Here is an 18,665-nt window from a genome sequence, read left to right as displayed (position 1 = left end):
TGACAAAAACTGTTTACATCTACTTGTCTTGCGGTCATCCTACATCATCAATTATACGACATTCTTCTTAACTTTTGAAGAGATATTCATAACTTGATTATTATTACATGATGTAAAGTCACACAGATTAACTTTTGGCTAATTATTTTGTCTGGACTTTAATTCCACACCTTAAAAAAGATGGGAGGTGTAAAAATACCTACTTTACAGAAAACTTTAGAGTTTAAGCAGAATAAGTCATGACATTCTACTATCAAAGTAATTGCATTGCAACATAGGATCTTAATACGTTAAACACCCCTATATTAGTAGAAATTTACCTTCGTGCTGCTGCAGGAGTCGTTTCTAATTTAGGCAATTCCTACTAACCAGATACTATTGAATGTATTATACTGGCCTATAGTTCCAACTGAGTTTATCAATTAGTCATCCAATAATTTCTTAAAACACATATTATGGCTGACCTGAATTATCTAAATCCCATTTTCTGTTGATCATCCAAGAGCAGAACCTAAATTTTTCATTTTCTTTGCCTACCAGAATTTGATTTCAGCCCACTTACGTTCTCCCTGCTAGAGTTCTCCATGATCTTCTTAAAACATCTTTATAATTAATGCCAGAAAATGAAGTACTTTAAAAAAAAATTTTTTTTTTGGATAGAGAAGTAAAAATGATTATAAACCTCTCATGCTCTTGAAAATATCTAAAAATTTGCATCTTATGTTTTTCACCCTGTAAAACCCTACTATATAAATCTAGTCCAGTTGAACTGGAAAAGCTTTAAAGAAGTACTGTTTTAGGAAACCATATTAGTTCTGACAATTAACTGTTGACAACAGTCATAGTAAGAGACCTGAGAGAGTGATGATCTAATTCTGGTCCCATGTGAGAACATGAGCATCTTTCTCTGCTAATTTATTTCATACAAGAAGCCAGAGTCTTTACTTTGTCTCTAGGCTGCAGACCTAGCCTCTCATTTAGATGAATGCAGTTGCAATCCACACAGGGAAGCCCCACAGTAAATAATCATATTGTGTACTCTGTTGGAAGAATGTTCAGAGAAGCATTCCACTGGACCACATTTTGGATATACGTTATTTTAAACTCTGGAACTATGACAAAAAAAAAATGACTCATTATAATTGTTTAAAGCTTTAGTAACAACAAATCAGTGTCTATAATATACAAGAAGGCAATAATTAAGAGGATTCTGAAACATAATGTAATCACTTTATCCTATGTGTGACTCATTTTGTTCCTCCATTTGTGAAATAAAGGTGTCCTTGCTCAAGTTCATGTATTTATTACATAAAATGATCAACTCTACCTAACAAAAAAGTTTATTGTATGAATGTAATGTATTAAGCTAAAAATTGAGGCAGATTTAAATATAGTGAATGATGAATCATAATTTTAAAATTTACAAATGAAGGGCAAAGAGAGCTTGCGTTTGTTCCGACGCTGCTAGATAGCATCTACTGTGTATACATGTTTTATCAAGTGATCTTTACAACAGACTTTTGGAAAAGGGGTTATTAAACTGCAGAAGAGAAAAACAAAGATTAGACATGTTTAGTAATCTGGGGTCAGACAGCTAGTAAAGGTCAGAACAGCTCAGTGAGGATTTGAAATCAGATAATAAAATATTTACTATGCACCAAATGTCAGGCACTGTTCTGAGCTCTTAATATATAGTAATTGAATCTTCCCAAATGCTACATGGTAAATGCACTTACTAATTCTGTCTTACAATAAGAAGTCAGAGATACAGAGATGATAAGTAGTTTCCCTGAAGTTCCATAGCTGGAGAGTCATTAAACTAGAATTTGAACCCTGGTATTTGACTCCAAGGCCAGCTCTTGCCACACTACGACATACTGTTTCAGATCTGAATACAAAACTGATGCCATTGACATTGTGCTACAACTAGGAATTCCCTCAATATATGTTCATGATTCTAATCTTTTCACCTACTATGAGCCATTGGTTAGTCAGTTGAGCCAGAGTTTCCCAACTTTGGCATTACTGACATTTGGGGTTGAATTACTGTGTTGAAACAGACTGTCATGTGACCATTGTAGCATATTCAGGAGCATCTCTGGCATTACCCATTAGATGCCAGTTACACTTTCCCCCATTTATAACAACCAAAAATGTCTCCAAACATTACAAAATGTCCAGCTGAGGAGGTGAAAAATGACTCCCAGTTGAGAACCACTGTGCCACTGGGTTAAGCTGTCTTTGGCTTGCATTTTTAGTCTCTCCCTGTTTCATTTCACTTTTCATTTAATCTTTTCATCTACTGACAACTGCTCAGATTCACTTATCAAAGAAATAAGAAAAAAAAACTCTCCTAAACTCTTCTATTCTCTTTCATTGTATTTTCTCTTAATTTTTCTTTTTTTTTAGAAAAAGAAATTTTGTGTAGGAGTGTCTACATGTTTCTGTCCAAATCTTTTTTACTACTCAGACTTTTAACATGCTTAACTATGCCTTTTGCTGCCACAGTCAGGAAAACTACTTTATCAAATGTCCCCAAAGACCTGGTAATGATAGCTAACTCTTAAACGGAATGCCTCTTCATTTTCCTTTCAGAATTTTTAATATTAGCTTTCTTTATTCATGCTACTGTCCCTTAAAAGTAGATTCCAAGAGGTCTTAGCCTCTGACATTCCAATTTTTTTCCCTCTGCATTTCTTGAACTCTTCTTTATCTCTTTTTGTCCTTATTAATCTCTTTCTCCTCGTTATCTCCCTTTCTTCGGCATTCCATTCATCTCCCTAGCACCAGTCATCACCTCTGTATTATGACCTCTAATTTTGCAGTACTGTTCCCCCCACCGCCCCCCACATTCCAATATTCCAATCTGTTTCTGACAGTTTTTGAATGTGACTATACATAGCCATCTCAAACCTTGGCTCTCACAATTTCCCAACTCAACTCAACTCTTTTCTTTCAAACTTTTCTGAATTAACTGTAAGGGAAAACCTACCTTTCTCCTGGACCTCACTCTTCCACTTGAAACATCTCATCATTCCTTAAGCTTATATATAAATTTAATGTCCTTAGCATGAGAGCCAAGAATATATAACCTGTTTTTACCTATGCCATACACTGCTCTCTAGCAAAAATAAATAGATAAATAAATAATTTTAAAAAACAGGCTACTCAACATTTATTAAGCTGATAAACAATTCCTTATCCATTTTTTCATGCCCTTCACAGATGTCTATTCCAAAACAGATGTTACCACCTCTGAAAGCCTTCCTAGAGGCTTAAGTCGAAATGTCTATGTCCTAATGTTTCTGTAGCACTTTGATTGCATAGGCATTATATCTTCTCCCAAAGTGTAGTGAATTATGTTGGCTTGGCATACATTTCGAATACAAATTCTACTTTCTCATACCAGAAGCAGGGCTCAGTTACCCTTGACACAGTTTCCAGTTCTACACTATATTCAAATGGTTCAAACTGGTGGTCAGAGATTAAAAACTAGAGGCATCTCTCCCACCTGGCAGACTGGGCTTCCTGCTTTCCTGTCACTTTCTTTAAATGGACCATTCAGTCATTTTCTGATGAACTTAAAGTAACCCATACCCTTTTCCCTCAGGTATACTGCTAGATGAAAGACTTTCTCACCCTCCCTCTGCCTGACTCTTCATTCCTGCCCCACATGACCCTCGGATGAAGGACTGCCCTCCCAACTTATTGCACTCTCCCTGCCTGATCACTAAATAAAAAATCCTTGAATGTTTTTGCTATTTCAGTGATGTATTGAATTCGCACTATCCACCTGAAGAACCAGGGGCTGGTCCAGGCTGGGTTTTCCCTGGAATGCTTGGGAGAACACAAGATCAGGCACCCAGCCTCCAGAGTGCTGGTCTGGTAGACATCAACTAGACGTAGGTCAGACAGAAGCTGCAGGGGCATCTGCCAGTATAAAATTTCCTGTGTGAGGAACTCCCTGGTCCTGACAATTAGGCATTAAGCCTTGCACCAGGTAAAAGAAATGTCTGATAAAGACACACTGGAAACACCCACAACCTTTGTTTTCGTTTCTCACTGGGACAGGATTGCTAGCCACTCTGGTATGGAACCCCTGTTTAGCTGGGGACTCTCAAAACATAAGGTAAGACTCCCAGTGTGGAAGAGAAATATTATTATGATAGCTAACTCTATTTTTCTCTTCCACACTGAAACTTCTTGAATTCTTGTGCTTATGAATCATTCACAGGATTTGGTAGAGAGATGTGCCGAAAGTACATTGTCGATAAACATGTTATAGTATTAATGGAAATATATTTCACCCTATATTTGTCATTCACTGAATAGTTTAACCTTCTTACTTTCCTGTGCATAGAATCCTTCCCAGTGAATGGCCTAGAACTCTGCAAACCATAAACCACCCACATAAACTCTATCTTTACATGGAGCAAAAACATTTCACCTACTTGGTAATACAATGTCCTAATTAAGTAATAAAAACCAGTACCAACAATCAACCAGCTAATGCAAAAATAATGACACAACTGGTTTGAGTTGAAGCATAGAGAAAATAGTTTGTCCGTTACATTGGAAGTAAACCATACATTACCATTTTTTTTAAGTTATAGAAATAATGAGATGCTTTAAGAAAAATAAATTTGCATTTTACTTCTGTAGGGTTAAATAGTGTTATATACTTTAAGTGCAAATAAAAATAAATTGTTGATTATGCTGTAACTACAGACGTATAACATGAGTTTGGTATTTAACATTCTCATTATTTTTTGTGTTGTTTTACTCTACAAAGCAATATATAGCCTTGATTTTCATGCCTATTTAATTTCTTTAGGTAATAGTTAAGAGTGTCATGATGGATTTTCCTAAGTGCAGTCAGAGTTTTTCATAATTTTCTCAAGTGTCTCCCCAAGTATACTTCATCTATTTACATAATTTCTCACAAGTCATCCCTGGCTCACTAAGATACAGACACAGGAACATCCTCATCTTTTTTACATTAATCATTTATTTTTTCCATAAGTTATCGGGTGCAGGAGGTTAGTGCTTTTTCTTTTGTCAAATTGTAAGAGTACCATGAATTTATCTAAGTGACCAATTGCAGCTTTTTTTTTTTTTTTTTTTGAGACGGAGTCTAGCTCTGTCGCCCAGGCTGGAGTGCAGTGGCCGGATCTCAGCTCACTGCAAGCTCCGCCTCCCGGGTTTTACGCCATTCTCCTGCCTCAGCCTCCCGAGTAGCTGGGACTACAGGCGCCCGCCACCTCGCCCGGCTAGTTTTTTGTATTTTTTTTTTTTAGTAGAGACGGGGTTTCACCGTGTTAGCCAGGATGGTCTCCATCTCCTGACCTCGTGATCCGCCCGTCTCGGCCTCCCAAAGTGCTGGGATTACAGGCTTGAGCCACCGGGCCCGGCCCAATTGCAGCTTTTAAAATTCAGTATTAAATTAGCCAAGGTTCATCTTCCAATGGGAATTAATATGTTTCAACAGATATTCTCAATTGAACAAGGCAAATAACATCCCACATTGCTGAAAACTACAATGAGGATGATAAGGCCGTAGGAGAAAAAGTGAGAGTCATTCAGCCCTTGGGCACTATGTGGAGTAAAGTATCTTCTGCTAATTCTATACAAATGAACCTGCTACTCCAGAGAAAATGTGTGGGAAAGTACATTCTTTTGCCTAAGTGAGAAATACTTTGACTTAGGAATGGAAGGGCATACTGGGTCCTTGCATGTGTATGTAATATGGAACAAAGGGCAATTAATTAGAACTTAAAGGATATGGGTTCCTATTCTCAATTCTAACAATGACAAAGAATATGTTATTGGACAAATCACTGTAAATCTCTTAGCCTTAGTTTACCCTTGTACAAAATGATTTGTAATATTTCAAGGACACTAAAAATAAAGAGAACTATTAAGCGATTTATTGGCATATTTATTTAATTTCATACAAGCAGTATCATCCTTCATGTATTATTTGACAATTTAATATTTTTCATTCAATAATTGATTTTTAACAGTTATCAATAGTGACACACATAGTTTCAGTTTATACATTTTAATTCTGTAGGATCTCCATTATATAAATACAGTACACTGCATGTTTGTCATTTTTGGTGAATAGATATCTGGATTGTTTCTAGTTCTTGCTATTATGAACAACATTAAAATGAGCACTTGCATAAATAAATATGTGCTAGAGGTTCTCCAGAATGTACGCTTGGAGAGTAATTGCTAAATTGTACAAAATTCAAATCTTCAGCATTGCTATTAGATATTTCCAAATTATTCTACAAAGCTATTTAACAAATCTGTACTTCTTTTCAGTTATCAGTTTATTGTCTCTCAGGTTTCAATGTACCCTTCAATATGGGCTAGGTGTTGAACAATGGAATTTCTTTAAGTATTTCTCCCTTTAAAGTGAGAACAATGTTTAGCTTTCTCAGAGAAAGATGCTAGAAGCACATTGCAGGAGGAAGAAACCCTCTTACCAGTTCAGGCCTCTGCTGGGGTCAGCAACACAGGTGTGAGGAAAACCAATGGAGACTGCCCCAGTCACAGTCCCGAAGCTTGATCTCTCTCCAACCTCACAGCCATGGTCTTGTGATAACCTTTCAGGAGACTTTTCACACAGAAACTAGAGTCCCCCCAACAATTTGGAAGAGTTCCTACCCAAACCAGCACCTAGATTTCCTTTGCGCATCCAGTCCACTGGTTTCTGATCACCTCCTCCCCAGCTTGCATAAGAGGTAAGCTATTATTTGCCCAGCAGTTGGGAGACCAGCTCTGACCTAGCCAAATCAGTGAGCTTTTTTACTCACCAATGAGATGAACCATTCATTTCCCAGTGAAACTTAACCTCTGTTAAGATTGTGGTTCCTTGGGTACTTTCTCTTTGCTATAGGGCACCACCTAGAGTTTCCTTATATCTTATAGTTACTTTTCCATTATAGTTCATTCTTTGTACCAAACTACTTAATCTGTTGTTGTATGGTTTCTGTCTCCTGACTGTACACAGACTGCTACGTATTTCTACAAACAGTGAATGAAGTGAAGATTTTAATGAAATCTTGAATGATGGTCATGAAATTTCTCTCTTGTTCCTTGTAATTCTGCACCTTATACATTTTGAGGCTGACATTAGGATTATACAAGTTTAGGAAGATAGTATAATCCTGGAAAACATTTCCTTTAGCAATATAGTCTCACTTAAATTATGTCTGATATGTTCAATGTAATTAGTCATTAGGGAAATGTAAATTTAAAATACAATTAGCTGCAACTCCACACTTGTGAGGAAGCTAAAATTAAAATGACAAATAACAAGTTTAGCAAACATGTAGAGGAAGTGAAATTTTCATGGGAATATAGGAACATAAAATAATGTAAGCACTTATAAAAGGTCTGTCAGTTTCTTTTAAAAAGTTAAACATACACCTACAACATGATTCAGACATTCCAATTTATTATTTGCCTAAAAATGGAAAACTAAAATATATATCCATACAAAGACTTACTTATATACAAATAAGCAGCTATATTGGTAATAGGCAAAACTGAGGCACAATAAAAATGTCTATCGACAGTGAATTAATAAACTGTGGTATTCCCATACAATGAACTACTTCTAAGCAATAAAAAGGGAACATAATATTGATACATGTATAAAAATAGATAAATTCAAATAAATATACTGAGTTAAAGTAGGAAAAACAGTAGAACAAGTAGTGAATTGGGGAGGGGTGGCAGAAAACTTTTGGGACCATGGATACATTCATTATTTTGATTGTAGAGACAGTTTTATGGGCATACGTCAAAACATCAAATTGTGCACTAAAGTGAACATTCAATTTATTGCGTATCAATTATACCTTAGTAAAGCCGTCTTAAAAAAACATGACTACATGTGACTCAATCATCTCATTCCTAGCTATCTACTCACAAGAAATGAAAACCTAGGTTCACACAAAACCTTATATAGAGATGTCTGTAGCAAGTTCATTATTAATTTCCAAGCCACCCATACATTCTTCGTCAACAAATGGAATAAACCATAACCCTCAAAACAACATTGATAAATTTCACATACATTTTGCTAAAGTGCCAGCAGGAAACCAGATTCCAAAAAGCTACACGGTACAGGATTATATGAATATCTGAAAAAAAAGCAAAACTACAGAGAAAAAAAGAAATCCGTGGTTTCCAGGGGTGTAGGAGGTGGTGAGAAGTTGTGTATATGGGAATAGCAATGGGAAAATTTGGGTGATGGAACTATTCTGTGTGGAACTGTAGTGGTGGACATAGAAATCGGAGCATTTGTCAAAATGCATAGAAATACACAAAACTAAAAGTGAATTTAACCCTAAAAGTTTTTTACAGGTAATCACAAATGTAGAAACAGCTGTACTCTTCTTCAACCTGGCAAAAGTACAAATGGTAATTAAAATAATACTAAGCCTGTAACAGAGAATGAAGTGTTAGGGCAATTGACAAAATATATTTTTAAAGCTTCATTAGAAACTAAGGTAACACAAAATAAAACAATGGTTTTATTTACATTTATTTTCTCATTAAATTAGCAGATTAATATTTTATGCTCAATGATACAAAATACGATGAATTATATGAAATAGGTCTTCATTAAATTCATTAGGAATTTTTAGTATTTAAGAAAATATGATATGACATATAAAATACATGAGTATATTTACAATATGATATGCAAGTAACTGCAGTTGACTGAGTGTGTGCTGGAGAGATCAGGCGTCCTTGACCTGTTTCCCACTCTCAGCTGCTGTTGCCTCTCAGCTGCTGTTGCCTGAGCAGGGCCATGGCCTCCACAGTCCTTGAAACCCCACCCCCTGGGTCACTGCCCATGAGCTGCTGCTACCACCAGTCATCTCATTTTCCCCACACCCACTATAACAAAGAAGGAGAAATTCTTCAACCCAAATCAGGCTGAGTGGAAGTTCCTCTACATCCTGACCAGTGAAGAACATTTGGGGCAAATCACCAAGTGCCAGAGGGGCCCTGAGGTGGTGTTTTCTTAGAATCGCCTGTTCCCATTCTGAGTCATGGCTTAGTAAATGTTCTGGGAAATGAGACTTTCCATCTCACAGTGATTGTCCATAGAAGAGAAGGCTATAGATGAATGTTAGTGACCTGTGTGTTGGTGGCAGTAGCAGAGGCACACTGACCTGTCACCCAGCAGGAGACAGTGCTTCCTGGACCACTAGTGAGAGAGAGGAAAAGAGGTTTGCTCCTGCTCTTCTGTTTAGTCTTCTGTGGGTTCCTAGCTGTACCCTTTTTGTTCACAATGTGGGCTATGCTTCAGATGCTGAAAGATAGGGTTCCAAAATACCAGCTTCCTAGTTCAGGACTTAAAATTTCTCCAGAACCAGTGACGGCATTAAAACATGCATTCAGTGTGTCTGATTCAGCTTCCTAAAATAGGTATTTTGTAGATTTAATAATTTTCTAAAGCTGTATTAGATGAACAGAAGAATCTCACAATCCATCCTGATGAAGTTCTTTTTGAAAGAAGGGACTAGTTTATAATGCATGTAAATTTCCTGCTACCTTAGTTTAAGCATGCAGTGGTATGGAGGATCCTGATATTTGTGCTTTCAAAGGAAACCCTTGTATTCTTGTAAAAATTAGCAGAGTAATTAGATTAAATCCTCAAGTGGAACCAAGGCTAATGAGTTTAAAAGAAGAACACCAGACAAGTCTGATAACCTCTCACCATGGATTTATAGACTTAAAATATTTAGCACATTGTGGGAAAAAGTATGCATGTGGCATATCTATAGCAGTTGTTGTGTCTAAGTAATCTTTGATCATAATGCTGATACCAGGAAAGAAGCAACACTACAGTGCAGGATTGATGAATCACCCAACGTATAAAACCAAGGTGTTTAAAAGCATAGTGAATGCATAACATGAATAGGATAGCTCCACAAGATAAATGTTGTGTTGTTTGTTTTTATTTTGTGTCAGATGGACTGGACAGTATATAATAGAGTGAAATCGCCTTGAAGGAAGTTGGGGTGGTACCTAACACTGGATGTCTTAGTTCATACTGGCTGTTATAACAAAATGCCACAAACTGAGTGACTTATAAACAATAGGAATTCAGTTCTAGAGGCTAGGAAGTCCAAGATAAAGAAATTGGTAAATTAAGTGGCCTGTACCGACTTCCTAGATCATATATAGCAGTTGCCCCAACTTCACACATCAAAAAGAAGGAGCTCTTTGAGGCCACTAATGACGTTCACGAGAGCTCCATCCAAAAGACCTAATCACTTACTAAAGGTTTTACTTCCTGATACCATTAACTTGGTGGTAAGAATTTCAATACATGAATAGGACATAAAATGTCCAGACTATAGCACTACAGGGGGTGGGGGACATAAAAATTCAGCCCATAGCTCTGGGGCAGCATCATAATGTACTTTTAGATTACAGTGTTCATTGTTCTGAAGTAACTGCTTTTGCTTCTTGTTCTATTTTTATGTGGTTTTATTGCCAAGTGTCTAAAGCTTTATATGCTATGTTATATAACTGTTTTATGGACTTAAAACTAGTTAACTGTCATATTTTGATGTTAACACCATTTTGGTGACAAAATGATAAGAATAAATGGTACCTTGGTAACATCAAGTGATTTTATATAGCTTCACAAAATGTGATCTCTTGCATCTCTCAAGTTTTGTATGTGAGGAGGAAAAAATAAAATAAAAGTAGATTTGAAAAGTGTTATCTTAAATTCTTATAAAATTAATTTTACATGCTTAATTACTCTATGGATCTTTTTAATACAGAGCATGATCTTTTTGATGTAAAATGTATGAAGAAAAGAATGTTAATGGAATGTTTTTACTGCTAAAGGTAAATCTCACAAATTACTTAGTATATCTTAACCATAAAAGAAACAGCATTTTTAGTTTAGCAAGTATGAATATGCACGTAAATTTTTATCAAACAATTTCCTATTTTATCAAAATATTTTAAATTGTGCAATCATTTGTGAAACACTCTGTATTGATTTTAGTTAGCAAATATAAGCAAATTAACTACAAATCTATAGCAAGTATGACTGAAGAATGCATAATTGTGTATAGGCTTCTTTACAAGTATTTAACAAAGAACATGCATTTCTAATTTCAAGCAAACAAATTAACTGTTAAAAACATTGACGGTTAGAAGAAAAAGACAAAGTCTGTGTCTCGAGTTCCCACTTGTCTACTCAATTCAACAAATCTAGTCTTATGAGAGAGAGCTGGGAAGACAGCCTGGAAGTTACATACTGGGTCTTCAGTTTATGAATTGCTGATTTTACCTCTTTGTTTCTCAATGTGTAAATAAGGGGGTTTAATATAGGTGTGAAAACTGTAGAGAATACAGACAAAATGTTATCCACTGGTAAGCTGCTGAAAGGCCAGGCATAGATGAAGATACAGGGCCCAAAGAACAGAGTCACCACAGTAATATGGGCAGTCAGAGTGCTGCGAGCCTTGGCCATACCTGATGAGGAATGTCGCCGCACAGTAATCAGAATGACCGTGTAGGAGATCAGCAAAAGAAAAAATGACATTGCCCCCACAAGACCACTGTCCAAAAGCATCAACACTTCAGGGATATAAGTATCTGTACAGGCAAGTTTGATGACCAAAGTAAGGTCACAATAATAACTGTCCACTATGTTTGGGCCACAGAAGGGCAAATTTACAGTGAAAGCTAACTGGCTCAGGGAGTGCATAACCCCAATGACCCAAGAGCCTACCACTAGGCCTGTACATGTGCACAAGTTCATGATGGTTGCATAATGGAGAGGTTTGCAAATGGCTACATACCTGTCATAGGCCATGGCTACAAGGAGCACCATCTCACCACCAGCAAAAACATGGAGCAAGAATATCTGGGCCATGCAGCCCTCAAAGGAGATAGTCTTGGGTTCATGAAGGAAATCATGGATCATCTTAGGGGTTGCATAAGAGGCAAGAAAAATATCAAAAACGGAAAGGTTACTGAGCATGATGTACATGGGTGTATGCAGGGCAGGTTCCGAAATCACTGTAAAAACAATGAGAAGATTGCCCAGCACAATGGCAATGTACAACAAGTTAAAAAACACAAAGAAGAAATACTGGAGCTCCCAGGAACTGCAGAGTCCCAGCAAAACAAACTCCGGCACCCTAGAATAATTTCCCTTGTCCATGGTCTCAGCCTACAAGAGAAGTACCTACAAAGAGAAACATCAATGGGTTATTATCAAGATCTAGAAAAGTAGACTACAATCCAAAGTGTTCTTCTCCACATTAATTTAAAATACTCTAGAGTTATCCCACTAGGAAATGCTTATCTGTAATTTTGACATATATATGTTCTTCTCTCAATTATCCTTATTAATGAAGAATGGCTATGAGGTACAACCATAGTAAGTCAACAACCCCATTTTATAAATTTGTGGGTTAAATCTGAGGCTAAGCAAATAACATATGTATACCATAAAAACCTCAATTAAGAAGAGATGCTAATATATCCAGATTATTTGTTCCACCTTCCTTTGCCCTGCTTCTTTTTATATCCACTCAGAATTATCTACAAGCAGCTTCAATTCATAGAGAATCCCCACAAGGCCACGTTTACAAGGAAAATACCTATCTTTTCCCCCATATTTTTTACTCTGGTTTTCTCTCCTGTTGCCTCTGTCTTTACTCTATAAGCAACACCTGCAACCTGCAATGCTTTTATGGATTAAACCATGAAAACTGCTTAATCCATATTGTCTCTGAAGTTATGTGAACTGCTTGGGTTTGAGGTAAATTCCCTTGCAGTTAACATTGTACTGTATGAGAATATGTAAACTGAAATGTACATATGTCAGTACAGAATATCAGTAGATAAGGTGATAATAGCCATAAAATGAAGATTTGAAAAATGCCAGAAATCCTCATAGAGAATGGCACCATATCCTCTACTGAATGCCATTTTTGTCTAGATGTCGCACTGGGCGGGGTTGAACTGAGGTAAGTATAGAATGATATTAGTATGCTTCTGTAGAGTCTCCTCTATTCAATATTTCAGAAAAAGAACCCACAGAACTAAAAGAAACCTCAAATATTACAGACACTGATCTTTAAGTCATTTTCTATCATACCCAAAGTCAAATTTTATGCTCTAGACTAAAATTGATATAATTATTTTGTGGTAGAGTCAAAGGACTTTGCACAAAACTCTAAGTCCAAGTATCATAAGCTCCACGTTTCAGTCTCCAGTTAAAGGTCTTATTGTTATTTTCCAAAAAGAAAATCTCAAGCAATTGGATCAAGCAAGTTGTTGATGTAAATTTTTTTTTTAAAAAAGCATACCTCATTCAATTATCTACAGATTTTGAGAAAGTTGAAACAGGTTTTGGCTTCTTTCAGATCGAATGTTCTTGTAGGGGAGCCGCACCAAATGTGCACATACTTTTGAGTTAAGGTGTTATAACTATAATAAATATTGACTTAGGTAAACCTCCTCTTCTCGACACTCTATTTCACCCTTTTCCCGTTTTATCATTTACCTGTTTCATTTAGGACTTGGGGTTGAACAAGGACCATGGGAGTATGAATGTGTCCCATGATGATTCCTTGCCATTAAATATTTGTTGGCTTATTGAATAGGGAAAAGGGCTCAAGTCCAGACAGCCAAACCACTTTTAGCTTTCTTTCAACTCCCAGAGCTCTTTCCCTTGTCTTACTACCAATTACATGCACTACGTCTCTAATAGATTTAGGAAGAGTTTTACATGGAGAAATTTCTGTAACACTACAGGAAGAATTGAATTGAATTGAATCTTCAGTGATATTCCACACATCAGTGAGAAGAAACTCAGCAAAGAACAGCTGATGCACTGCAATAGGAATGTTAAATGGATTCCTGTTGTAATTTTAAATGTCAAAAATTATTGATAGGATATCCCATACAAACATATTTGTATTCTTAGCATACACTCCACTTAATTCTGGTGTGTTATATGAGAATATTATAACTTTGGTCTGATGTGCTAATACTTTACTTAGGATTTTTTCATATAGTTTTCCAATTACAGTAGTTTTAAGTTGTTGGGCGATCCACTTCCTATTTTGATAGTAAGACAATGATAGGCTCACAAAATTAGTGGAGTTGCTCAGAAAAGTGTTTCTATATCCTAGCATTATCTGTCCTTTGCCAGGTTTGGGAAAGGTTGTACATAAACATGAATGTAGCTTGTGAGTTTTATAGGATGATACTTTTAACTTCTTTTAATGTATTCCATGATGATTAGAGCTTTAATTTTCTCCTCCTTAGAAAATTTGACAATGTATGATTTCTGAAAAAATTAAAAATTCATGTCAATGAATGTTGTCTTCTGCCTTTACATTATTTAAGTTGCTTAATTTCCTAAACATATAAATTTATGAACATTTTTCTAATCTATAATGATTAATTGTACAGTCTCTTTTTAACTTTAATTTTCATCAGTACTGATCTTTTCTCTTTTTTTCTTGTTGTTCTTTCATTTTTGCTTTTCCAAGAACCATATATTTGGTTTCACAAGGAACGGCACTAGATTATTTGTTATTTTATTTCAAGAACTTCTGTTATTCTTTAATTGACAAGTACAAATTCTATATATTTTTATTGTACAGCGTGATGTTTTTGATGTTTTAATGTTTGTGTACACTGCATAATGACTAAATCAAGCTATTTATCATGGGCATTACCTCACATACTTTAGCATTTGTTTTTTGTGATGAGTACCACTTAAAATCTACTTTCTTAGAAATTTTCAAATATACAACATACTGTCATTAACTGTAGTCACCATGAAGTATAATGGATCTCTTGAATATAGTCCTTCTGTCTAGATAAAATTTTATGTTCTTTGACCAACATCTCCCCAATTGTCCCACCTCCAATCCTCTGGTGACTACCATTTTACTTCATGTTACTCTGAGTTCAAATTTTACAGTTCATATATAAGTGAAATCACGCAATGTTTGTCATTTTGTGCCTGCTTTATTTTTCTTAACATAATGCCCTCCAGTTTCATCCATGTTTTTTCAAAAGACAATATTTTCTTCTTTTTTAAGGATGAATAGTATTTCATTATATGTGAAGGGTCTTCAAAAGGTTCATGGAAAATAAATATAAAATGACTATGGATGTATTTCAAAATTTGCACTAAAATAAATTCAAGCTAACTTTTTATAACATATCTGAACAGGATCTAGTTTGAGGCACTAAGAAGGATAAGACATCAATTTGAAAAGAAGTCCTATGAGAGCAACAAGAATTCTGCTAAAACTGAAGCAAGAACACACATCAAATTTATGGTGAAGCTGAAATGGAAGAATGGTGAAATAATTGAAACTTTTCTAAAATCTTATAGGTACAACACCCCAAAGAAATCAAGTATTTACAAATGGATAACTTGTATCAAGAAGGAATTAGATGATGTTGAAGATAATGCACACAATGGCAGACCATCCACATCAATTTGTAAGCAAAAAATTTATCTTGTTCGTGCCTCAATTGAAGAGGACTGATGAGAACTAACAATAGTCAGCACTTGTAGACATCTCAACTAGTTCAGCTTACACAATTCCGACTGAAAAATTAAACTTGAGCAATCGTATTGTCCAATGGGTGTCAAAACCACTGTGCCCAGATCAACTGCAGATGAGAGCAGAGCTTTCAATGGTAATTTTTTAACTAGTATATATCAGTAGGTTCTTGCATTACTGTAAAGCAATACCTGAGACTGGGTAATTAATTTTAAAAAGAGGTTTAATTGGCTCATGGTTCTACAGGCTGTACAAACAAAGCATAAGCAACTGCTCAGCTTCTAGTAAGAACTTCAGGAAGCTTACAATCATGGCAAAAGGTAAAGGGGAAGCAGGCACATCACATTGTGAGAGGAGAAGCAAGGGGAGCAAGAAGATGTCACACATGTTTAAACAACCAGTTCTCATGGGAACCAACTAATTACCAAAGAGATGGTACTAAAGCCATGCATAAGGGATCTGCCCCCATGATCTAAACACCTCCCACCAAGACCACCTCTAACACTGGGGATTACATTTCAACATGAGATGTGGAGGGAAAAAATATGTAAACCATATCATTCTACCCCTGGCCCTCCAAATCTCATGTCTTCTTCACATCACAAAATAATCGTCTCCTACTAACAGTCCCCCAAAGTCTTAACTCGTTCAAACATCAAATCCAAAGTCTTAAGTATCATCTGAGACTCATCTCCTTTTACATGAGCCTCTAAAATCAAAACAAGTTATTTACTCCCAAGCTCTAATAATAGTACAAGCATTAGGTAAACATTGCTATTCTGAAAGATAAAAATTGGCCAAAAGAAAACAGTAATAGGTCCCATACAAATCTGAAAACCAGCAGGACAGTCATTAAATATGAAAGCTCCAAAATAATCTCCTTTGACTCTATTTCCCACATCCAGAACATATTGATGCAAAGGGTAGACTTTTAAGGCCTTGAGAAACTCTGCCTATATAGCTTTGCAGGGTACAGACCCCATGGCTGCTTTCACAAGTTGGAGTTAAGTGCCTGTGACTTTTCCAGGCACAGTGTGCAAACTGCAGGTGAATCAACCATTCTGGGGTCTAGAGGGCAGTGTCCCCTCTCCACAGCTCCACTAGGCAGTGCCCCAGTGGGGACTCTGTGTGGGGACTCCAACCCCACAGTGCCCCTGAGCATTTCCCCAGTAGAGGTTCCCTGTGAAGTCTCCTCCCTTGTGGCAAGCCTGGGTATAGAGGCTTCCTCATATACTCCATGAAACACAGGTAGAAGCTGCCAAGCCTTTTTCACCCTTGCCACAGTATCCTTCTGTGTACATGCAGGATTGACACCACATGGAAGCCACCAAGGATTATGGCTTGCACCCTATGAAGCAGCAGCCCAAGCTGTACCTGGGGCCCATTTAACTGTGGTTGGAGCTGAAGCAGCCAGAATGTGGGAGCAGTGTCTTGAGGCTGAGCAGAGCAGTGCCATCTTGGGCCTGGCCCCTGAAATCATTCTTTCCTTCTAAGCCTCTGGCCCTATGATAGGAGCTGTCTCCAAGATCTCTGAAATAAATACATTTGGGGCCTTTTTCCCATTGTCTTGAGTATTGGCACTTGGCTGCCTTTCAGTCTTGCTAGTCTCTCTAGCAAGTGATTGTTCCACAGCCTGCTTGGATTGGATTCTTTCTCTGCCACATGTCCAGGCTAAAAATATCTGAGTTTTACACTCTGCTTCCCTTTTAAATATATCTAAATTTAAGTTATTTCTTTTTTTCTCATCTCTGACCATAGGCTGTTATAAGCAACCAGGCCACATCTCGAATGTTTTGCTGCTTAGAAATTTCTTCCATTAGATACCCTAAGTAATCACTCTTAAGTTAAAACTTCTACAGATACCTAGAACATGAACACAATGCAGACAAGTTCTTTGCTATGGTGTAACATGAGTGACCTTTACTTCAGTTCCCAAGCTCTCATTTCTATCTGAGACCTGATCAGTGTGGTCTTCGCTGTCCGTATTTCTATTAGTATCTTGGTCACAACCATTTAACCAGTCTCTAAGAAGTTCCAAACTTTCCCTCATCTTCCTGTCTTCTTTAGAGCCCTCCAAACTTTTTCAACCTTTGCCCATTTCCAGTTCCAAAGCTACTTCCACATTTTCAAGTATCCTTATAGCAACATCCCACTCCTCATTAGCAATTTTGTGTTACGTCATTCTTGAATTGCTATAAAGAAATACCTGAGACTGGGTAATTTATAAAGAAAAGGGGCTTAATTGATCACAGTTCCTTAACTGGCAGGAAGAATGGTGCCAGCATCTGCTTCTGATGAGGGCCTCAGGAAGCTTACAATCATGACAGAGGACAAGTGGGGAGACGCATCGAATGGCAAAAACAGGAGCAAGAAAGAGAAAGAGGAGTCCCAGACCCTTAAACATCCAGATCTTACATGAACTAACTGAGCTAAAACTCACTTATCATCAAGGGGATGCTGCTAAGACATTCATGAAGGACCAACCCCCGATTCAATCACCTCCAGCCAAGCTCTACCTCCAACACCGGAAATCACATTTAGACATGAGATTTGGAGGGGACAAACATCCAAACTATATCAAGTGGGATCAATATCTGAAGTATTTCTTTGAAGAATTGTAACAGAACATGAAACATGGCTTTACCAGTATGATCCTGAAGACACAGCACAATCAAAGGAATGGACTACCAAGAGATAGAATTAGTACAAAGTTGAGCAGTCAAAAACAAAGGTCATGGCAACAGTATTTTGGGATTCTCAAGGCATTTTGTTTGTTTACTTTCTGGGGGGCCAAAGAATGGTAGCATCTGTTTATTATAAGAGTGTTTTGAGAAAGTCAAACTTTGGCAGTAAAATGCACAGGAAAGCCTCAACAGAGAGTCTTTCTTCACCATGCCAATCCTCTTGCTCATTCTTCTCATGAAACAAGAGCAATTTTGTGAACGTTTTGATGGGAAATTATTAGACATACACCTTACAGTCCTGATTTGGCTCCTTCTGACTATTTTTTGTTTTCCAATCTTAAAAAAAAATCTGTAAAGGGAACCCATTTTTCTTGAGCTAATG

The 18,665-nt window shown here is 36.8% G+C and overlaps 1 protein-coding gene across 1 annotated transcript in view; it reads right to left on the bottom strand.

Moving 5' to 3' along the window:
- The window catches only part of LOC117071430 (olfactory receptor 4K1), a 28,996-nt gene extending 16,753 nt beyond the window's left edge, over window positions 1–12,243 (bottom strand). The window contains exon 1 of the mRNA XM_033191393.1: window positions 11,859–12,243. The gene's annotated coding sequence lies outside the window, so the exon portion shown is untranslated. The remainder of the gene's footprint in view (window positions 1–11,858) is intronic.
- Window positions 12,244–18,665: the final 6,422 nt, after the last annotated feature.

This window comes from Trachypithecus francoisi, unplaced genomic scaffold (genome assembly GCF_009764315.1).
Source record: "Trachypithecus francoisi isolate TF-2019V2 unplaced genomic scaffold, Tfra_2.0 Lachesis_group3, whole genome shotgun sequence".
NCBI lineage: Eukaryota > Metazoa > Chordata > Mammalia > Primates > Cercopithecidae > Trachypithecus > Trachypithecus francoisi.
This window is presented reverse-complemented; position numbering and strand designations above follow the sequence as displayed.